At 42.3% G+C, this 21,214-nt stretch overlaps 1 pseudogene; it reads right to left on the bottom strand.

Annotated features, from left to right (window-relative positions):
• Positions 1 to 1,615: 1,615 nt before the first annotated feature.
• Gm29754 lies at positions 1,616 to 20,443 on the bottom strand (annotated as a pseudogene).
• Between the last annotated feature and the right edge of the window lie 771 nt (positions 20,444 to 21,214).

Here is a 21,214-nt window from a genome sequence, read left to right as displayed (position 1 = left end):
CTGACTGAATCCTATCATTTCAGTGATCCTGATTGAGTCAGAACTCCTCAGAGTTCAGCTGTCTTTGTGATTCTGTGATTCTGAGATCTTGTGATCCTGGGTCTGTCAGAGCTCCTGGGAGTCAGGCTGCCTCTGAGATCCTGGTAGCACCGAGCTCCTGTGATCCTGTTAATCTGTGGACCTGGATGTATTAGATCACCTGAGAGTGGAGCTTTTTCTGGGTATTGTGGGACTGGCTGTGGAGTTTGCACTCAAGGTCCTCTCAGGGCATGGGCTTAGACCAGAAGGAACCTGTGCTACTGGTTGGGTGGACTTCCCGGGTGCATGGGTTCTGCTGGTCCCAGTTACTTCTGGTTTTGGGGCAGATGTTGTGTCCTCCTCACCTCTGATCCTATGATCCTGGGAGTGTTAGAGCACCTGGGCGTGGATCTTCCTCTGGATGTTGTGGGACTGGCTCCTGAACCAAGTTTCTCATGTTGAACCACCCTTGTATTAATTTAATGTTGTCATTAATTTAATGTGTTGTACTGTATAACCCCTTCCATACCATCTTAAATTTTAACACCTTGAATTTTATCGAGCATTTTTGAATATACTTTCCTTAGAGTATATACAACCTTAATATTGATTTCATGTCAGGATAGTGAAACTTAGAATGAATTAGAAAACAATAGCTTTTGAATTAATTGGAAAAATTGAAAAGAGTTGGTGTTCATAATTTTTTTCATTTATATGCAATTTATTCATTCTTTCACAACGGTACACACATAATATGCTGAATAAGTATTCTAAAATTTCTTATTTGAAGAAATCTGTTGTTATCATGAAAATATTTCAAGAATGATTGTTCTGAAGCAGGTGACAGCCTTATTCTAACTGTAAGAGGAAGCATCAAAGGTAAGCATTTAAAAATGAAAATAACCCCACAAATACCAAAACAACTAAAATGCAACAATATTTACACGAGTATTGTGTTATAGAGCACATCCATTTTTCCCCTGCTATAAGTTTATAAAAACCTTGGGATATACAAAATGTTGAGTGCTACCATCCCACTCTCCACCACCTCAGGAGGCTGCACAGAAAATGAATCCTTCCACATAGGGACCAAAGGAGTTCTGGAGCTGACTCACTTATAAACTACAAGACACTATGAGAAGCAACGTAATTGTTTTATCTTTCAACTGAACTGCTGTTATTAGGTACAATACACTGTAAGTAATTGTGGGTGTGTTTTCACAGACTGATGGTCCTAGCAGCTGAAACACTTTAGAGGTGAGCACATCTGAGCATGTTATTCTTCCATACAGCAAAAGCCAGCATTTTAATTAAAAAAATTATTTCTGTGATACAGAATCCCTACAGTCCAAATAAGAAAACTCAAAACACTCTTAAATCATAAAACAAAACAGTATGTAAGATAAGTCAAATAATCCACACTTGGTAAATTTATTCCCACCAACCATCATGTTTCCAATAAGATTAATTTTTTTCAAGTCTCAAGTTCTAAACAATTAATAACCCTTTCTTTAAAAGTAGAATGAAAAGCTATGACCAATAGAAGACACACAAGTATTTAGTACATTGTTTTTGTTAAAAGCTGCAGACATTTCTGTCAGTAGTAACCATATGGAGGCTGCTGGTTGTGGCCATACTGTGTGTACTGTTGTTTATAGTAGGGCCATGGTCTCTGCTGTGGGTAGTTGTTGTTACCCCATGACCGTCCATGCCACTTATTTGACCGATTGCCACTTGGCCATCCTCATCTGTTATCCCTACCTCTAAACTGTCTATTGTCTTGCAGCCAGTTGCCTCTATTTCTTTGGTTACCGCCAGATCTGCTATTCTATTCCTCAACAAATGGAGGGAATTCAGGAGGGTGTTTCAAGTGTTCCTGGTATTCGTTGTCATCTTGTGTGAATCTGTTTACAAACATCTCTTCAAAAATTGGAATCACTTCAGAAGTATCACTTATTTTGAAATTCTGTACAATTTTTAAGATCCTTCAGCAGGACTCACTGGAGAGAACTCGGGCATCCACACAGCAGCACCCACCCCACTTTCCTAGGTAACTAAACTCTCATTGGTGTTCACAATTCTTAACATGCTTGCTTGCATTTGATTTTGACACTACCAAGTCTCAGATATATTTTTCTTAGATGTGGTTTTTTTGTTTTTATTATTTTTACTTTTTGAAATAGGTCTGTACAGTTCTATTTCTTCTGGAATCAGTTTGGTTATTTCTATATTTCAAAAAAGTGGTTTATTTCTTTACATTATTATTGGCACATGGGCTGTTATATTATTATGTTATACTTATTTCAATTTTACTTATTTTTAATGGATATACATGTGTGTCTCTGCTTTCAGTGCCTGAGGGGGCTGACAGAAGAGGGTCACTTGAAACTAGAGTTACAGGTGGCTGTGTGTTCCCTGATGAGGTACTGGGAACTAATCTTGGTCCTCTGCAAAAACACCAGATGCTCTTAACTGTTGAGCCATATGTCCAACACCCGCTCTTTCTTATTTCCATGACATGAAGAAGAATGTCCCATTCATATTTCTGTTTCATTTATGTCTCAGCACTGTTTTCCACCAGTTGAGCTGGCAGGAGTCAGTTCTGTTAAACTTTCTACATAATCTAAGTGCCAAACAGCACTACTTAAATACAATAATTTTACAACTCCCGAGGATGCAGGAGGAGAGCTCTCTAGGGTGAGTTATTGCTTCTGGCAGGATGCTGTTTGCATAGCTGTTCAGGCTGCCTTTTAGAGGACAGATGCACTAACTAGAGATAAAGACAGGAAGATAGGAAAGTGCAACTAACAGTGGGTAGATGAGAAGTTGGGAAAACTGCAGCTCTCAGTGGGTAGACCAGAACTCCAGGGTCAAAGGACTCTTTCTCACCGTCCTTCTTTTTTCTAATTCTGTGATTATTCGATGGAAAGTGGTGTATTCCTGGACAGACCATGGCAAGACATCACAGTCCTCACATGGGAGGTCTTTATTAAAGGGTGCCCCTGAAGGGGAGGTAAGGAAATGAAGTGAGGGAGGGAGAGAGAGAGAGAGAGAGAGAGAGAGAGAGAGCTATGGGTCATGGGTCTGTTACTTTATCTGGACCGTGATGTAGGTAATGCAGGTGGTGATGTTTAGGTGATTCAGGTAACATAGATAATACATATGCAGAGGGTGAACAACAGTTGCCAAGGCAACAGCCAGAGGAGAATATTGTTGCCTAGTGTCATCGCTGGGTTCAGAGGCTGACTGTAAACAGTTTCTGGCTGTGGATGGTTCTGATGCTAACATACCTCCTTTTTTCTTATCATAAAGAGAGGGAAAAGGGGGGGAGGTGGAAGCTGATGGTGAAAGGGGAATAGGGCATCAGATCTCTTAAACTGCTTCCTGCTATCTAGTTGTGCTGTCAATTTTGGGGTATAGCTGACTTTTACCATCGGTGCCCATTTGATAGTCATTCACATTTGTGGACAGTGGTTGGTAATCCTGTAAAAGGAACTTAATTGTTTGGTTAGAAATTCTTTTTGAATTTGTTGTTGAAAGAATGTGGAGACGAAGTTAATGAGGCAGGGAACAGATAGCAAAGCTAGAAAAATGAGGAAAAGCGGTGTTAAGAAGGGCAGTATCCATTTCCTTATAGGGTTTTTGGAAGATGCATCACATTGTTCTCTGTGTTTCTGGATGTCTGATTGTAGCTGCTGGATTTTATTTCTTACTATCTCAGATTCGTTGATGTAGAAACAGCATTCTTCTTGGAGAAACAGGCCAAGACTACCTTGTTTAGATGTAAGGACATCTAGTTCCCATCAGTTTTGAAGCACTACTGCTGTCAAAGAATGGATCTGTCTTTGGATGGTGAGAATGGTGTGGGTCACTTCTTGAAAACTGTTGTCAAGCTGAGAAGAGAACTTTTTGTATAGGGTTAGGGAAGGAGTCAGTCCTGCTATTCCAGCACCAGCACCTATAGTTATTCCTGCAGCGACCAGGAATGGCATGCCCTGAACTGTTCTCTTGTCATGTTGGGTAGGTATTGTCTCTATAATGGGATTGGTAGAGGCACCTTTCTGTGGATTACTCTTAGTTCAGGGCAAAGGAACACCAACGTGCAAACTCCTGACCAGCTGGCAGGTAGGCAATGATATACCTGAATGCCACAGAGAATCGATGTGTTTTGGACTGTGGGACACTGTGATAGTGATAGAGATGAGGTATCAAGGGTTATGGTTCTATTGTAGTCTATGAAGCTAAGCATTCCTACAGAACATGTTCCAGTGTTTTAAAACAGTCTTCCATGCCGAAAAGAGAGATAGAGAAAAGGCATGGGATCATGGCAACATCAGAGTCAGGGCAGCTGATAAAAGGTGAGGTGAAGTTACATGGCAGAATCACTGGAGAGACTGTAAGTGGCAATTGTGAGTTAGTTCTAGGGAGTACACATAGCCAGCAATCTTTAAAGCAACCAGATCAGGTGACATTAAGGAGTTAGTAGCCTGAGGTCTGAAGCAGAAAGCAAAATGATAGGTTATTGCCATTTATGAGAGGAGATGTCAAGGAAATAAGGATCTCGGAGGAGTATTTAATTACTTCCATGTTCCCAATATCTAGAGGTTGGTTGAATGAGACATATTTTCTCTAGATGTGCATTATACTCACTGAGGACCCAGATTGGTTTTTACTATAGAGCTTACCAACAATGCCTGTTTCCCACCTAGGGTTCCATGGGTCTTGTATGTAGAAGAAGAGGGTCTTGCATTGTTAATAGCAAAAGTGATTGGTCTATGATCCTAGCATACATACGTATCTGGCAAGACCAATATGGGCAGCTCTCATATTCATCTGGCCATTTTTTTTACAATTATCTTTCATCTGATCAAAAAGTAAGCAATCAAAAAGGTCATGATATTTAGATGAAATGGTGGATATAGAGATGACAGCAATTTGGATTGGCTCCTGGCATCTAGCTATTGAGTAGTTTCCTGACCCTATTTGGAAAGACTGTTATCAGTGGGGGTTTCTTGAACCTTGAATCTACAGATGTAAGGACTACCTTGGATAGAAATGAACAGCAGAGAGAGGATGAGAAGCCTATGTCTAATCCAGTGGGTCCAGTGCATCTGCTGGATTGGAGTCTCATTTTTCTGGAATTAGGGACAAGGTGGGTGGTCTCGATGTCTTCTGGAGCTTAAGAAAGCAGGGTCTTGTTGTGTAGGGGACAATGTGTAGGAAGAAGAGTCATTTTGAGGTGGAGGGTGAAAGATTTGAGGTGAAGCAGGTGGACCCAAGGAGAGCGTCCCTTGAGTTTAGCAGCTATAGGAGTCATGAGAATTACCTTGAAAGGGCCATGCCATTTAGGGGAGAGAGAGAGAGAGAAAAAGAGAGAGAGAGAGAGAGAGGGAGAGAGAGAGAGAGAGAGAGAGAGAGAGAGAGAGAGAGAGAGAGAGAGAGAGAGAGAGGAGGGCCAATTATCTGGAGGGGAGAGAAGAACCTGGTCTTTAATGTTGACAGGCAGTGGGCAGGGGACAGTGTGTGGCCTTGGTAGACAGTGGTCAGCAAAGTTCAATAGGAGAGAGCAGAGGTGTCAAAGTAATGGGGTAATCAGGGAGAGGAGAGCATCTAGGTTAAAGACCAGGAGTTAGGACTGGATATCCACACATGAGTTTGAAAGGTGAGATGAAAAGAGGTCACTTGGGGAATGCTCATAGCCTAAGAAGCAGAGGTAGGAGTTTTACCCAATTGAGGTGTAGTTCCTGTGACAGCTTGACAAAAGTGGTTTTTAGAGAGCTGTTAGTTCTGTCTACCTTTCCTGAAGACTGGGGTTGGTAGGGCATATGAAAATGCCAAGGGATGTCTAGAGCTTTAGATAGAGGTTGAGAAACATGGGAGGTAGATTCAGGACCATTGTCTGACTGGAGGGAGGCAGGGACACCGAATCAGGAAATGATCTCTCAGAGGAGGAGATCAGAAACTGAGTCTTTTGTTGGTTGTGCGAAATGCCTCTACCCACCCAGAGCAAGTGTCCACTGAGACAAGGAGGTACTTGGCACATTTGACAGTGTGCATGTGGGTAAAATCAAGTTGCCAGTTGGCTCTAGGAAGGGAACCTCTAGCCTGATGGGTAGGAAAAAGGGGTGCTATGACATCTGGAGTTGGAGTTTGACATTTGACAGATTTTGCAAGAGGCAGTGATAGATTTTAAGAAACTTAAGTCCTCAGGAGTAGGCTGTAGGTGGCTTTTAACAAAATAAGACAATGCTTGGCTGTTTAGGATGAAAGAGTTGGTGAAGATAGGACTGACTTTGATGAGTGTTGGGGAGTGAGAGTGAGGATTCGAGTTGTGTATGAATGTCCTGGGGAGGGTGAGACAAGTCTAGGCTGCTAAGGGCTGCAGCTCTAGCTCCCTTGTCGGTTCAGTTGTTTCCCTTGGAGACAATGGAGTTATCAGTCTGGTAGAATCTGCAGTGGGCTATTCCAGTAGCTGTGGGGAGATAGAAGGCTTTTAGCATAGCCATAATTGGTTTGCATTAGTTACTGGTCCTCCTTTTGTTGTAAGTAACCCATGCTCCTTCCAGATAGCAGCGTGGGACAGGAGGATATGGAAAACGTATTTGGAGTCTATGTAGATGTTTAGGGATTGTTCCTGTGCCAGTTGAAAGACAAAGGTAAGGGTTATTCATTCAGCCTTTTGATTGGTGGTATGAACAGGGAGAGTCTGTGCTTCAACCACTCTGTGTCTGATACTGTATCATAGCCAGCTCTTCTGGCCCTTTTATGTAAAAAGGAGATGCCATCTGTATACCATGTATAGATGGCCCGAGGCAATGTGCTCTCCTGTACGTGTGAAGTATGAGGTAATAGTTCCTCTAAGGATTCAGTGCAGGAGTGAGATAGGGAGTGGTTAGTATTTGATTGAGGAAGAAGATTGGAAATATTAAGAAGATTGGAAATATTAAGAAGTGGGCATGATTGGAAAGTACGTGTGGAATCTTCTATTAGTGTTACCTGAAGGAAAGTACCCTGGAGGAAGGTAGAGTCTGTAAGCATTTGTCAGTTAGGAGTTGTGACAGGTTAAGAGAAGAGAAGGCAGTTACAGGTGACTCAAAAATTAGTTTTTTAGACTCTCAAATAAGGAGTTCAGTGGCTGCTAAGGTATGAATACAGGTGCCTATCCGTAGATGGTTAGATCTAGTTTTTTTTTTTTTTTTGACAGGTGTGCTTGTAGCAAAAGAGGGTCCCAGTTGGTGATCCAGGACTCCAAGGGCAAATCCCTCTTTTTTGGTTACATAGAGCAAGAAAGGATTAGTCAGGTCAGGGAGGTGTAAGGCCAGGGCCTTAAGGAGAGCCTCTTCGAGTCTTTGAAAAGGCTTGATAATAGGTTTGAGAAGAGGTTCATGGGTGGGGCCTGATGCTGCTTCATATAAGGGTCAGGAAATAAGGGAAAAGGAAGGAACTCAGGAATGTAAAAAACTGACTATTCCTAGGAATGATAAATCTCTTCCTTTGTAGAAGGAATTCTTAGAAACTGAATTAGATTCTTTCTATCTAAGGTAATATAACCTTGTGAGTTGAGCTAATTGTTAGTCCCAAATAGGTAGCCTGAGGAGTAGACAGTTGGACTTTAGAAGGTGAGACCCTGTAGCCTTGACTGGACAGGAAATTTAGAAGAGCAGAGGTGTGAGCTTGACTAATTTTTAGAGAGCATTTACAGAGAAGAATATCATCTATGTAATGGACACTCTTAGATTTGGAAAAAGGCAGAGAAAGGAAGTCAGAAGCCAGAGCCTGGCCGAATAGGTGAGGTAGAACAGTCCAGGTGAGTTGAGTAGAAAAGTGGGTGTCAGTGTCAGTCTAGGTAAAGGCAAAGATGTTCTGTGAGTGGGCATCTAGAGGTACATAGAATGCATCCTTGAGATCTAAGACCTAGAAATGAGACGTTCCTGAAGGGATAATGGAAAGAAGTATATAAGGATTAGCCACAACAGGATGGAGAGAAACCACTGCAGAATTAATGTGCCTGAGATCTTGGACCAGGCAATAGGTTTCTTAACTGCTAGTATGGGTACTAAAGGTGGAAGAGGTAGGAGGGAGGAGTTTTTTCCTTAAGAGGTCAAAGACGATAGGCTTAAGTCCCCTGAGGCTCTGGAGAGAAAGAGGGTATTGAGATTTGGTGATGTACCTGGTAGGGTCCAGTAATTGTATGACAAAAGGATAATGATGTTTAGCAAGAGAGGAGTTCTAAAGGTCCAGACTTGAGGGTCTACTTGAGAAGCTGGCAAAGGAAACAATATATTAGAGTTAGTAGGTTGAGTGGCAAGGAGGAGGAAGAGGAAGAGGAGGAGGAGGAGGAAGAGGAGGAGGAGGAGGAGGAGGAGGAGGAGGAGAGGGTCTGCTGGCAAGGTTGAGTTTAGGTGAATGGGGGGGGGGAGCAAAAGAAATAGAGGCTCCCAATTTATCTAGAAGATTCCTTCCCAATAAGGGGACAGGACACATTGGCACTACAAAAAAGGAATGGGTGAAAGGAACACCTCTAAAAATGCAACTTAGTGGTGGGGTTTGGTGAGGAAAGCAAGGCTGTCCTCCTACCCTGACACCAGGGGAACAAGAAGGAGAAGTAGGATCCCAAGACTTCATCAGGACTGAGCAAGCAGCCCCAGTGTCCAAGAGCACAGTTGATGTAACCTCCATGCCTTCATCAGAGGTTGTCTCTGTTCCCTTGAGGCTTTTCAGAGTGACACCAAAGTATCTGCATGCGATGAAGATCCAAACCCTATCCTCAATCATTCTCTTCACCATCTTTCTAATAAAGTCCACCCAGACACAATGGGACACAGGGGCCAGCAAAGAGAATGGGTTTCCTGAGTTCACACTATCTCACCCAAGATGTTCCAGGGCATTGCCCATCCAAACCATCCCCTGTGGGAAATCAGACAGTGAGCTGCCTGCCCTCTGACAGGGAAAACAGCAAGGGCTAGAGAATCTCCAACTGTCTCCCAACTCCTTGAACCATTCTAATGTTGTGAGATCCCTTGGCAGATTATGAGAGCCAGTTTGGACAGGCCTCTGGACCCTTCCTCCTGCCACCTGAATTGAGAAACAATTTCCCCAGCTGCCTCCTCCTTCTTACTCAAGAGAACAGAGGGGGCAGCAGGAGCCCAGGGCAGATACCATCCCAGGCACTGGCCAGAAAGCATCATGTGATAGACTAATACCCACCAGGTTGGACCCACTCAATCTTTCTCCATCCCAAACCAACAAACATCTTTCCTATGTCTGCCCTTTGTCCCTCCAGGTTTCAGAGTCCAGAAGTAATGAATACTTTCCAATGTGTGTCAATACTGGGTCTGCTAGCATGGCATGCCTCTCAGGTGGAGGTTGTGTCAGCCCATAACTCCAAGGACCTGCCATCAGTGCCTGCCAAGCCCAAAGGGGCTCCACCAAGGTAAGCTGAGAACAACCCCAACTCTGAAACTCTGATTTCACATTCTATCTGATGCTCCTGTTTGAAGATCAAGGCTCAGTTTTGATCCTGTAGTAGCTACCTTTTCATAGTCCTGAATGTAAGCTTCTAGGCTCACGCTGAATATTGTCTACCAATAGTGAGTCTTTCATCTTCTTTTGGCATGGCATCTCTAAGAACCTCTTACTTATCACAGTAGCCATTGCTATCTCAACGTGATACCTTGACTGTCTTATATCTCTCTGGCTTTAGAATTCTCCAAGATAATCTGTTCTCATTGGTGAAGCACACCTCCTCAATCAGTCCTACTAAGCATAGTTCCCACATGACCCTCCAGTCCAATCCCAATTTTTTCTTTGCTTCTTAACTTGGTGACATCAGTGTGGTTGATGAGTAAGCTTCAGTGTTACAAAACTGTGTAACACCATGGCCACAGAGATCAAATCTTACTGGAATGCACCATGCTCAAAATTTGGCAAGTGCGAATAAATTACCAGTGAACAGTTTTGTGGGGAGGACAGCGAAGGGGAGAGGTGAATGAGAACATAGGTTGCCACACCAACCCCAGTAGAATCTGTGTGACAAGTTCCACAGACTGAGGTGAAAACTTCAAAAGAAGGAGGCCTCCTGGAACCGGTTGTGGAACTCTTGGCTGGCGCAAAATATTGATCCGTAGTTCTCATGGCAATTTATCTGTTTTGTTTTCTCTCATTCCTTTTCTTATTAATGACATGTTCCTGGTAGCCTAGGCCACGATCTTCAGCGACAATAATGGGTAAGAAACCATCCCTTGAGATGGGGGGAGGGGGTCACTAATATGGTCTTATCTCTGGGGAAACCAACACTTTACTTCATACACCATTTATAAAATTATATAATAGTATTATGACAGATAAAAACTTTCCCAACAATAAAATTTCATATGACTTCATGTGTGTCATTAGGGGTGGGTTTTGGTATATGATAAAGAAAGCCTTAAATAAAAAGAATTAAAATAGTTTAAATTTATACGTTGAAGTTTTATAAAAACTCAGACATTAGATGTTAAACAATAATTGTCCATAAAATTTATTAACCCGCTCTTGGATACATGTCACTAGCCTTGGGTGATTGATTATATCCTTTCAGAGTTGTTATACTTGGATGATTTCTATTAATCATGGTGTCACCTGTTCTGTTTGTGATTCACTGAGTACATCTTTTCAGAGTTGAGATGCTCGCTTGATTTTGGTGCTTTACTGTGCCAAATGATAATGATGGTATTTGTGATTGTTTCACTGTACACATCTTCTAAGTGTCGTAATATTTGCTCTTTTAATGTACAAAAACCCATGCTTTAGACTTGCAAAATACACTCAGATTCAAACTGCCTCTGTGTTTGTTTCTGTTTGTCACTGCTGAATCCTTACCCACCTAGCTTCGAGGACCCTCATTCCAGGGACCCCATGCCCGACTGGGGTGGTCCGTGAAATAGGTAGTAATACACATGTAAGAAAAGATCAGTGAGAAATGCATTTCTTTGTATGCTAATAATAGCATTATGGTGATATAAGGAATATGCATGAGACGTCGTGTAGCCTTGCATTCTTTCCAGCTTCCTCCCTATAGTCCACTGTGCTTCCCACACATTTACTCAAACCTCATGTCAGATTTCATTCTTCCATTTTCTAATTATTTCCTAGATACCAGGAATCACTCCAGAAGGAGATGCAATGTGAGGAGTGGGTGTGGCAGCAGTCCCAAGAAGGCGCCAGGCACTGCAGCTAAGTCTTATGACTTGCATCTGACTTCCTCATACACCTGAAAATAAGCCACAACCATCGTGAGAGTTGCGCAGGTGTACCAGGATACTGGCGAATCCATTTTGGTGGAGACATGACCCTGTTGCCCTGATTAGCTGAAGCTGCGTGCCTGGTGAGGTGACGTGGCCTGCTGTGAGTGGATGAGGGCTGAGAGTATATAAGAGTGAGAGGCCCGGGTTAGTGAGAGGATTATTATTCGAGAGAGGATTATTATTATGAGGAGATATAAACAAAGAGAAAGAGGAAGACTGAAGTTTGCTGAATAAACTGCTGTTAGAAGGACTGGTGGTCATGTCGTTCTTGCTGGTCAAGAGCAGACGCGACAATGCAACACAGCCTTAGCTATGACGTTCCCTTTTCAATGGTGGGGAAATGAGAGTCCAGAAGCAGAAAAATCAGAATGAACAGGATAGACAAAGGTTCAAGGCCTTTGGCCCGAGGGTCTCTCAGCCATGTGCTCCCTGTCACCCTCTCTGTCCTGTCTGTAGTGTCCCCGTAGGAAAATGGAAGTCTTGATAACACAACAGCTACTGAAATGACCCGAGGAAGGGAAAGCCTCTGTTCAGGGCCTTCATAGCTGAGCTGTGGCAGTGGGAGTGGGGTGAGGTTTGATAAATTAGAACCCACTGGTCTGTGACTCTCAAACTAATTTTTATTTTTATTTCCCTGATGGTGTACAATGCCAAGCACTCTCTCTCTCTCTCTCTCTCAATCTCTCTCTCTCTCTTAAATTATTTTGTTTTTTTACTTATTCACTTTACATCCTGCTCACTGTCCCCCTCCTGGTCACCCCATCCAACAATCCTTCTCCTATTTCCTCTCTTCTCTTCCTCTGAGGGGGTGCGGTCCCTCTGTGTATCCTCCTACCCTGGCACTTCAAGTCTCTGAAAGGCTATGCATATCCTCTTCCACTGAGGCCAGGAAAGGCAGCCCAACTAGAAGAACATCTCCCACATGTAGGCAACAGCTTTTGGGATAACCCCCAGTCCAGTTGTTCAGAACCCACATGAAGACCAAGCTGCACATCTCCTACATATGTGCAGGGAGTCCTAGGTCCAGCCCCTGTATGTTCTGCTTATTTGACATTTGTTTTTCTTTTTTTGGAGAACTGTCTGTTCGGTTCACTTATCCATTTATTGTTTGTCAAATACACACACACATATGTATATATATGTATATGTATACATATATATATATATACATATGTGTGTGTGTGTATATATATATATATATATGTACACACACACACGTATATATATTTCACTTTGCCAGTTGTGTTCCTTGTTAGACAGAAGCTCTCTGAACTTTATATAATCTTATTTGTCATTTTGAACATTATATCTCTATCTCTGAATTTATTACATTGAATTTAATATATATAATTATATTAGAAAGAGTTCCTGTATATAGTGATACTTCAGTGTCCTCTCCCTACATTTTCTTCTAGAAGTTCCAGAATTTGGGATTAAGAATATTTTATTACAGTTTTGAACTTGTGCATGTATGTGTAAGTATATGCATGTATATGTATATGTGTGTGTATGTGTATTCGTATGTGTTAAAATAACATGGTGTGTGTGTGTTTGTGTGTGTGGAAATCAAAGCTTGTGGAAGTCAATTCTTTCCTCCCATCATGTATCTGAGGACGGAATCCATGCCATCAGGTTTCGTGCAGGCTTCTTTATCCACTGTGCCATTTCACTGGATTTTGTAAATATGTAAAAGTCCTACCATAAAGATATTTAGACATCCATTTTTATTGGTACACGATCCTCAGGGGCCAACCTAGGAGTCCCCTCAGAAGAAGACTGTGATACCTACACAATGGAGTCTTCTTCAGCTGTAAAGAAAATGAAATCATGGCAATGGTAAGAACATGGAAGAAACTAGAAACTACTACGTTTAAGCAAAGCATCCCAGACTCAAAAGACTAGAGCTGTGCCTCTTCTAAGAAGAAATCCTAGACTTGTGTGCATATATGGGGTTGTAGATTTTGAAATTAGAAAGAGGAGAAACAGATATTGTGAGAGAACATTGGCAATGAGTGAGGAAGAATAACAAAATATGTGTTCTGTACCAGGAGTGGGGAAAAGACGTAGCAAGAAGATAGAGGGGATGGATAGAAGAGTGGAGAGGGAGGGTCAGTGAAAGCAAGCTATGTGTGGCTGTAACATAATGAAACTCATTATTTTGTATGCTCAGTTTTTAGTTACAATCTTCTTTATTCTTGAGAGAGAATTTGTACGTGTGTAATGAAATATGATCACACCCACTCATTTTCTTCTTCCAAATCTCATCAACTTTCCCATCCTGAAGTCATGTCTTCTTTTTTGATAACTCACTAAATTAAAGCTGCTCATGTGTGAATGGGTGAGGAGGGGGCCATTTACTGGAGCATGGGAAACCCCACCGGTTTCCCACTGTGGCAGTGGGAACACTCCTTCTCAAAGCATGCTTAGCTCTCCTCCATCAGCTCTCAATTGCCAATAACTCTTAATTAAGTTATAGGGTTTGGGGTACACTTTCCTCACTTATGCCAGAATTGGCTGAGTTTATCTTGTCCAGGTCTTCTGTAAGTAACCACAGTTGTGGGTTTAGGAATGCAACCACCATGTCACATCTATAAGACAGCACTCCACAGCACTCCTTCTCATTCTCCAGCTCCTACATTCTTCCTGCCTCTTCTGCAATATTTCCTGAGCCATGGTGGTGATAGGAGGTCATTGATAAAGATGTCCCAGTTATTTAGGACTGACCCTCCATCTCCTGTTTCTAGTGCTGTGACCAATTGAGTGTTTCTGCATTGATTTATTTTTTTATTATTTTTTATTTTTTTTCCAAAAACAATTTTTTATTAGATATTTTCTTCATTTACATTTCAAATGATATCCGGACAGTCCCCTATACACAGCCCTGATCCCCAACCCACCCACTCTTGCTTCCTGGCCCTGGCATTCCTCTGTACTGGGGCATATAATCTTTGCAAGACCAAGGGCATCTCCTCCCAATGATGACTGACTAGGCCATCTTCTGCTACATATGCAGTTAGAGATGTAAGCTCTGGGGGTACTTGTTAGTTCATATTTTGTTCCTCCTATAGATTGCAGACCCCTTCAGCTCCTTGGGTACTGTCTTAATCAGGGTTTCTATTCCTGCACAAACATCATGAGCAAGAAGCAGTTGGGGAGGAAAGGGTTTATTCGGCTTACATTTCCACATTACTGTTCACAGCACCGAATGGATCTTCTAGCCCAAAGTTCCAAAGTCCTTCCACAGTTCTCTCCAAAACATGTTCAGGTTGTCACAGGAATACCCTACTCCTGGTACCAACTTCTATATTAGTTAGGGTTTTGCTGCTGTGAACAGACACCATGACCAAGGCAAGTTTATTAAAAAACATTTAATTGGGGCTGGCTTACAGATTTAGAGGTTCAGTCCATTACCATCAAGGTGGGAGCATGGCAGTATCCAGGCAGGCATGGTGCAGGAGGAGCTGAGAGTTCTATGTCTTCATTCAAAGGCTGCTATTGGAAGACTGACTTCCAGGCAACTAAGGTGAGGATTTTATGCCCACACCCACAGTGATGCACCTACTCCAACCAGGTCAAACCAATTCCAACAAGGCCACACCCTCAAATGGTGCCACTCCCTGGTCCAAGAATATACAAACCATCACAGGTACTTTCTCTAGCTCCTCCACTGGGGGCCCTTTGTCCCATCCAAGAGATGACTGTGAGCATCCACTTCTGTATTTGCAAGACCCTGGCATAGCCTCACAAGAGACAGCTATATCAGGATCCTGTCAGCAAAATCTTGCTGGCATATGCAATAGTGTCTGGGTTTGGTGGTTTTTTATGAGATGGATCCCTTGGTGGGGCAGTCTCTGAATGGTCCTTCCTTCCATCTCAGCTCTGAACTCTGTCTCTGTAATTCCTTCCATGGGTATTTTGTTCCCCATTCTAAGAAGGAACGAATTATCGCCACTTTGGTCTTCCTTCTTTTGAGTTTCATGTGTTTTGCAAATTGTATCTTGGGTATTATAAGTATCTGGGCTAATATCCACTTATCAGTGAGTGCTTATCATGTGTGTTCTTTTGTGATTGGGTTATGTTGGAATTTGTCAAAAGACCCTTCATCACAAGGACCACAGAGACTGCCACCATCATTGCAAATCCCATGAAGATTTTTATTGATCCAACATGTTGGGGACTCCCCTCTCAGCACGCAGGCCAGAGGAGAGAACAAGAACAACAAAAGAACACACTTTTTATACCTTTGTTAGGGGCAGATTTGAGCAACAGGGTTCTCATTAGTGTAGCAAGTAACCCTTTCAGGCATTGGTTGGTTTGTATAGTGACTAAGTTACCCTCTGGCCTAGTGACTCACTTTGCTTGCCCCCATGGTGGGTTATTATGATTTGGTCATCAAAGTAAAAGTACATTTTTGAACTTATGGGTCAGCTATTAATGCCACAGCTATCAATGTCAGGGGGATTCTAGCGATAATGTCAGGGTGGTTTGTGGTCTTTGTCAGAATTCAATGTGGGGCAGGGGACAGGAGAATTGCTAATCTTGATATGGTTATGTCTCTGAGGACAGCTATTATTATTTTGGTAGCTGAAGGCTTAATCATTTTGACTGGTAAAACTATGTTTTTACATTTGTTTAGTCAGCCAGCTTCCTTATCTGGCTCTGCACTTGGCCTGCTAGTACAGTTTGGAAAGTCCTTTTCGAGGGGGGAAGATACTGGGTAGTCTTGAATTCATTTTGGATATTACAGGTACCTCACTCAGGGTGATATCCTCCAGATACATTCATTAGCCTAAAATTTCATATATTCATTGTTTTTAGTTGCTGAGTAGTACTCCATTGTGAAAATGTACCACATTTTCTGTATCCATTCCTCAGTTGAAGAACATCTGGGTTCTTTTCAGCTTCTGGCTATGATAAGTAAGGCTGCTATGAACATAGTGGAGCATGTGTCCTTATTACAAGTTGGAACATCTTCTGGGTATATGCCCAGGAGAGGTATTGCTGGATCTTTGGTAGGACTATGTCCAGCTTTTTGAGGAACCACCAGACTGATTTCCAGAGTGGTTGTACAAGCTTGCAATCCCACCAGCCAAAGAAGACTGTTCCTCTTTCTCCACATCCTCACCAGCATCTGCTGTCACTTGAATTTCTGATCTTAGCCATTCTGACTGGTGTGAGGTGGAATCCCAGAGTTGTTTTGATTTGCATTTCCCTGATGATTAAGGATGTTGAACATTTTTTCAGATGCTTCTCAGCCATTTGGTATTCCTCAATTGAGAATTCTTTGTTTAGCTCTGTGCCCCATTTTTTAAAAAAAATTTTATTAGATATTTTCTTCATTTACATTTCCAATGGTATCCCAAATGTCCCCCATACCCTCCCCACCACTCCCCTACCCACCCACTCCCACTTCTTGGCCCTGGCGTCCCCTGTACTGAGGTATATACAGTTTGCACGACCAATGGGCCTCTCTTTCCAATGATGGTTGACTAGGCCATCTTCTGATACATATGCAGCTAGAGACACGAGCTCCAGGGGGTACTGGTTAGTTCATATTGTTGTTCCACCTATAGGGTTGCATATCTCTTTAGCTCCTTGGGTACTTTCTCTAGCTCCTCCATTGGGGGCCCTGTGATCCATCCAATAGCTGACTGTGAGCATCCACTTCTGTGTTTGCTAGGCCCCGGCATAGCCTCACAAGAGACAGCTAAATCAGGGTCCTTTCAGCAAAATCTTGCTAGTGTATGCAGTGGTGTCAGTGTTTGGAGGCTGATTATGGGGTGGATCCCTGGGTATGGCAGTCTCTAGATGGTCCATCCTTTTGTCTCAGCTCTAAACTTTGTCTCTGTAACTCCTTCAATAGGTGTTTTGTTCCCAATTCTAAGAAGGGGCAAAGTGTCCACACTTTGTCTTTGTTCTTCTTGAGTTTCCTGTGTTTTGCAAATTGTATCTTATATCTTGGGTATTCTAAGTTTCTGGGCTAATATCCACTTATCAGTGAGTATATATCATGTGAGTTCTTTTGTGATTGGGTCATCTCACTCAGGATGATGCCCTCCAGGTCCAACCATTTGCCTAGGAATTTCATAAATTCATTGTTTTTAATAGCTGAGTAGTACTCCATTGTGTATATGTACCACATTTTCTGTATCCATTCCTCTGTTGAGGGGCATCTGGGTTCTTTCCAGCTTCTGGCTATTATAAATAAGGCTGCTATGAACATAGTGGAGCATGTATCCTTCTTACCGGTTGGGACATCTTCTGGATATATGCCCAGGAGAGGTATTGCTGGATCCTCCGGGAGTACTATGTCCAATTTTCTAAGGAATCACCAGACTGATTTCCAGAGTGGTTGTATAAGCTTGCAATACCACCAACAATGGAGGCATGTTTCTCTTTCTCTACATCCACGCCAGCATCTGCTGTCACCTGAATCTTTGATCTTAGCCATTCTGACTGGTGTTAGGTGGAACCTCATGGTTGTTTTGATTTGCATTTCCCTGATGATTAAGGATGTGGAACATTTTTTTCAGGTGCTGTTCAGCCATTTGGTATTCCTTAGTTGAGAATTCTTTGTTTAGCTCTGAGCCCCAGTTTTTAATGGGGTTATTTGATTTTCTGGAGTCCCGCATCTTGAGTTCTTTGTATGCATTGGATATTAGTCCCCTATCTGATTTAGAGTTGGTAAGTATTCTTTCCCTATCTATTGGTGGCCTTTTTGTCTTATTGACAGTGTCTTTTGCCTTACAGAAGCTTTGCAATTTTATGAGGTCCCATTTGTCGATTCTCGATCTTATAGCACAAGTAATTGTTGTTCAATTCAGGAATTTTCCCCCTGTGCCCATATCTTTGAGGCTTTCCTCCACTTTCTCCTCTATAAGTTTTAGTGTCTCTGGTCTTATTGAGAAAGCATTTGACAAAATCCAACACCCATTCATGATACAAGTCTTGGAAAGACCAGGAATTCAAGGCCCATCTCTATACATAATCAAAACAATATACAGCAAACCAGTAGCCCACATCAAACTAAACAGAGAGAAACTTGAAGCAATCCCACTAAAATCATGGACTAGACAAGGCTGCCCACTTTCTCCCTACCTAATCAATATAGTACTTGAAGTCCTAGCCAGAGCAATTAGACAGCAAAAGGAGGTCAAGAGGATACAAATTGGAAAGGAAGAATTCAAAATATCACTTTTTGCAGATGATATGATAGTATATATAAGTGACCCTAAAAATTCCACCAGAGAACTCCTAAACCTGATAAACAGCTTCAGTGCAGTAGCTGCATATAAAATTACACTTGATCTTAGCCAAAAGGCCGAGAAGCAATGGATATAAAATTAATTCAAACAAATCAGTGGCCTTTCTCTACACAAAGAATAAACAGGCTGAGAAAGAAATTAGGGAAACAACACCCTTCACAATAGTCACAAATAATATAAAATACCTTGGTGTGACTCTAACTAAGCAAGTGAAAGATCTGTATGATAAGAAATTCAAGTCTCTGAAGAAAGAAATAAAGAAGACCTCAGAAGATGGAAAGATCTCCCATGCTCATGGATTGACAGGATTAATACAGTCAAAATGGCTATCTTGCCTAAAGCAACCTACAGATTCAATGAAATCCCCATCAAAATCCCAACTCAATTCTTCACCAAGTTAGAAAGGGCAATTTGCAAATTCATCTGGAATAACAAAAATCCTAGGATAGCAAAAAGTATTCTCAATAATAAAAGAACCTCTGGTGGAATCACTATGCCTGACCTCAAGCTGTACTACAGAGCAATTGTGATAAAAACTGCATGGTACTGGTACAGTGACAGACAGGTGGATCAATGGAATAGAATTGAAGATCCAGAAATGAACCCATAAACCTATGGTCACTTGATTTTTGACAAAGGACCTAAAACCATCCAGTGGAAAAAAGACAGCATTTTCAACAAATGGTGCTGGCTCAACTGGTAGTTAGCATGTAGAAGAATGTGAATTGATCCACTCTTATCTCCTTGTACAAAGCTCAAGTTTAAGTGGATCAATGAACTTTGCTCTGATTTCTGTCTACTGCATAAAGAAGTTTCTCTGACCAAGGCTGAGAGCAGCCAGGACTCTAGGTATAAACATAAATACTTTGAAGGCAATTTGACAACCTGACCATTGTGTAAGCAATTTTAAGATCTAACTTTACTGAGAACTAATTTGGAAGTTTTTGGACAGTTGGGATTTCCCTCTGTGTTGGTGGTTGGTATTATTGCTTCATAAGACCAGCTCAGTCCCTCTGCCACCTGGAATTTCCCCTGCCTTTCTCCTCATCCCAGGGATTGTTCCAGAGACATGAGAAGCTGACTGCCTTCCCCTTTTCCTTTCACATGTGGGAATGGAAAGTATTGGTTATATCATTATATTGTATCAGTTCTGGCCTTATTTTGAGGCTTCCTTAAGAACTCTTGGAATTGGGAGACAGCATAAAGTCAAAGAGAAGATAACACCTGGGTTCTGGTGCTGGCTGCAGGGTCCTATTGGACATTCAATACACATCACCTGCCAGGAACTCCACACCCACAGGTCTGGATCCTCTATTAACCCCACATCTTCAGATTACAACTCTGGAATCTCCCTTCCTAAGATATTAACTTTTGATGCATTCTCACTAAAGGGTCCTGAATCCACAGCAACATGTTCCATGCTATCAAAATAAAAGTCCCAAACCCCTGGATTCTTTTTAAAACCACCAATCCATGTGTCTGTGATGTCCTGTCTCTGTTTGAGACCCTCAACCTCTATCTGGATGCTTTGTTCACATGCAGACATTACTACATCTTCAATTCTGGAAATGTCCTAATCCACACTCTCATCCCATTCTGCAAGCCTGGTACATTTTTCTTCTGTCCTAAAATCCATTACATGTGACCCCCTCCTCTTTCGTTGCTGCTGGTTTCATAACCAAGGCAATGTCATGACAGGGCAATAGCTAGGAGGAAAAATAAATGAGATAATTATTAAACAGGAGCCCAAGCCACCCTTTAGCCTAGAGTATAAAGATACACCATCCCAGAGATAACCATCTGCCTGTCCATTCCACTGCCACCATGCTGACCTCAGATGCTCCTGGTAGCTGTGCTGACCTGCTTCATTGCCATGATCACAATGTCTGTGTTGAGGTAGAAGAAACTCTTAGGGAAGATGCCTCCAGGACCCACCCCATTACCTTTCCTTGGCAACTTTTTGGAACTAGACACAAAGAAGTTTTATGATTCCTTCTTAAGGGTAGTACTGGGCAGAGAGATGGTACATTTGGGGTGTGGAGCATGCCTGGTGTGGCTCAGATTCTGAGGCAGAGGACTGACTAGGTCAGGATGCAGACATATGTTAGAGGCTTGACACCAGATCCTAATGCATCTATATACCTGACATCAGGACACGGGCAGTTCCAGGAATGGCTTCTCTAACTTCTCCTTTTATCAGATCAGGGAGTGGTATGGTCCTGTGTTCACCGTCCACCTGGGGACTTATTCTGCTGTGGTGCCATGGGGATATGATGTAGTAAAGGAGACTCTGGTGGACCAGGCTGAGCAATTCAGTGGCCGTGGAGAGCAAGCTTTCTTGGACTGGTTCTTCAAAGGCTATGGTGAGGATGACAGCACATGTGGGAGGTAGGCAGACAGATGTGCAGTGGCAGGTTCCATGGCCTTCCCTGACTTGCCTGCTCACTCAAAGCTCTCTCTCTTTTTTGATCCATTTGCCTGTTTAATATTAATTTGCTCTGTGGCCCTTTCTGGATTGTTTTAAAATTCTGTTTCTTCCTGCATTTCTGTGGTTCTCTACCTGCCTCCCTGGTCTTCTTCTGGGTATCCCTTTCCTGATATTACAAACATTATTATTATTATTTTAAATAATTTTATTCATTTACA

This window comes from Mus musculus, chromosome 7 (assembly GCF_000001635.26).
Source record: "Mus musculus strain C57BL/6J chromosome 7, GRCm38.p6 C57BL/6J".
Taxonomy (NCBI): domain Eukaryota; kingdom Metazoa; phylum Chordata; class Mammalia; order Rodentia; family Muridae; genus Mus; species Mus musculus.
Note: the sequence above shows the minus strand (reverse complement) of the source record. Positions and strands in the feature narration are given on the sequence as shown.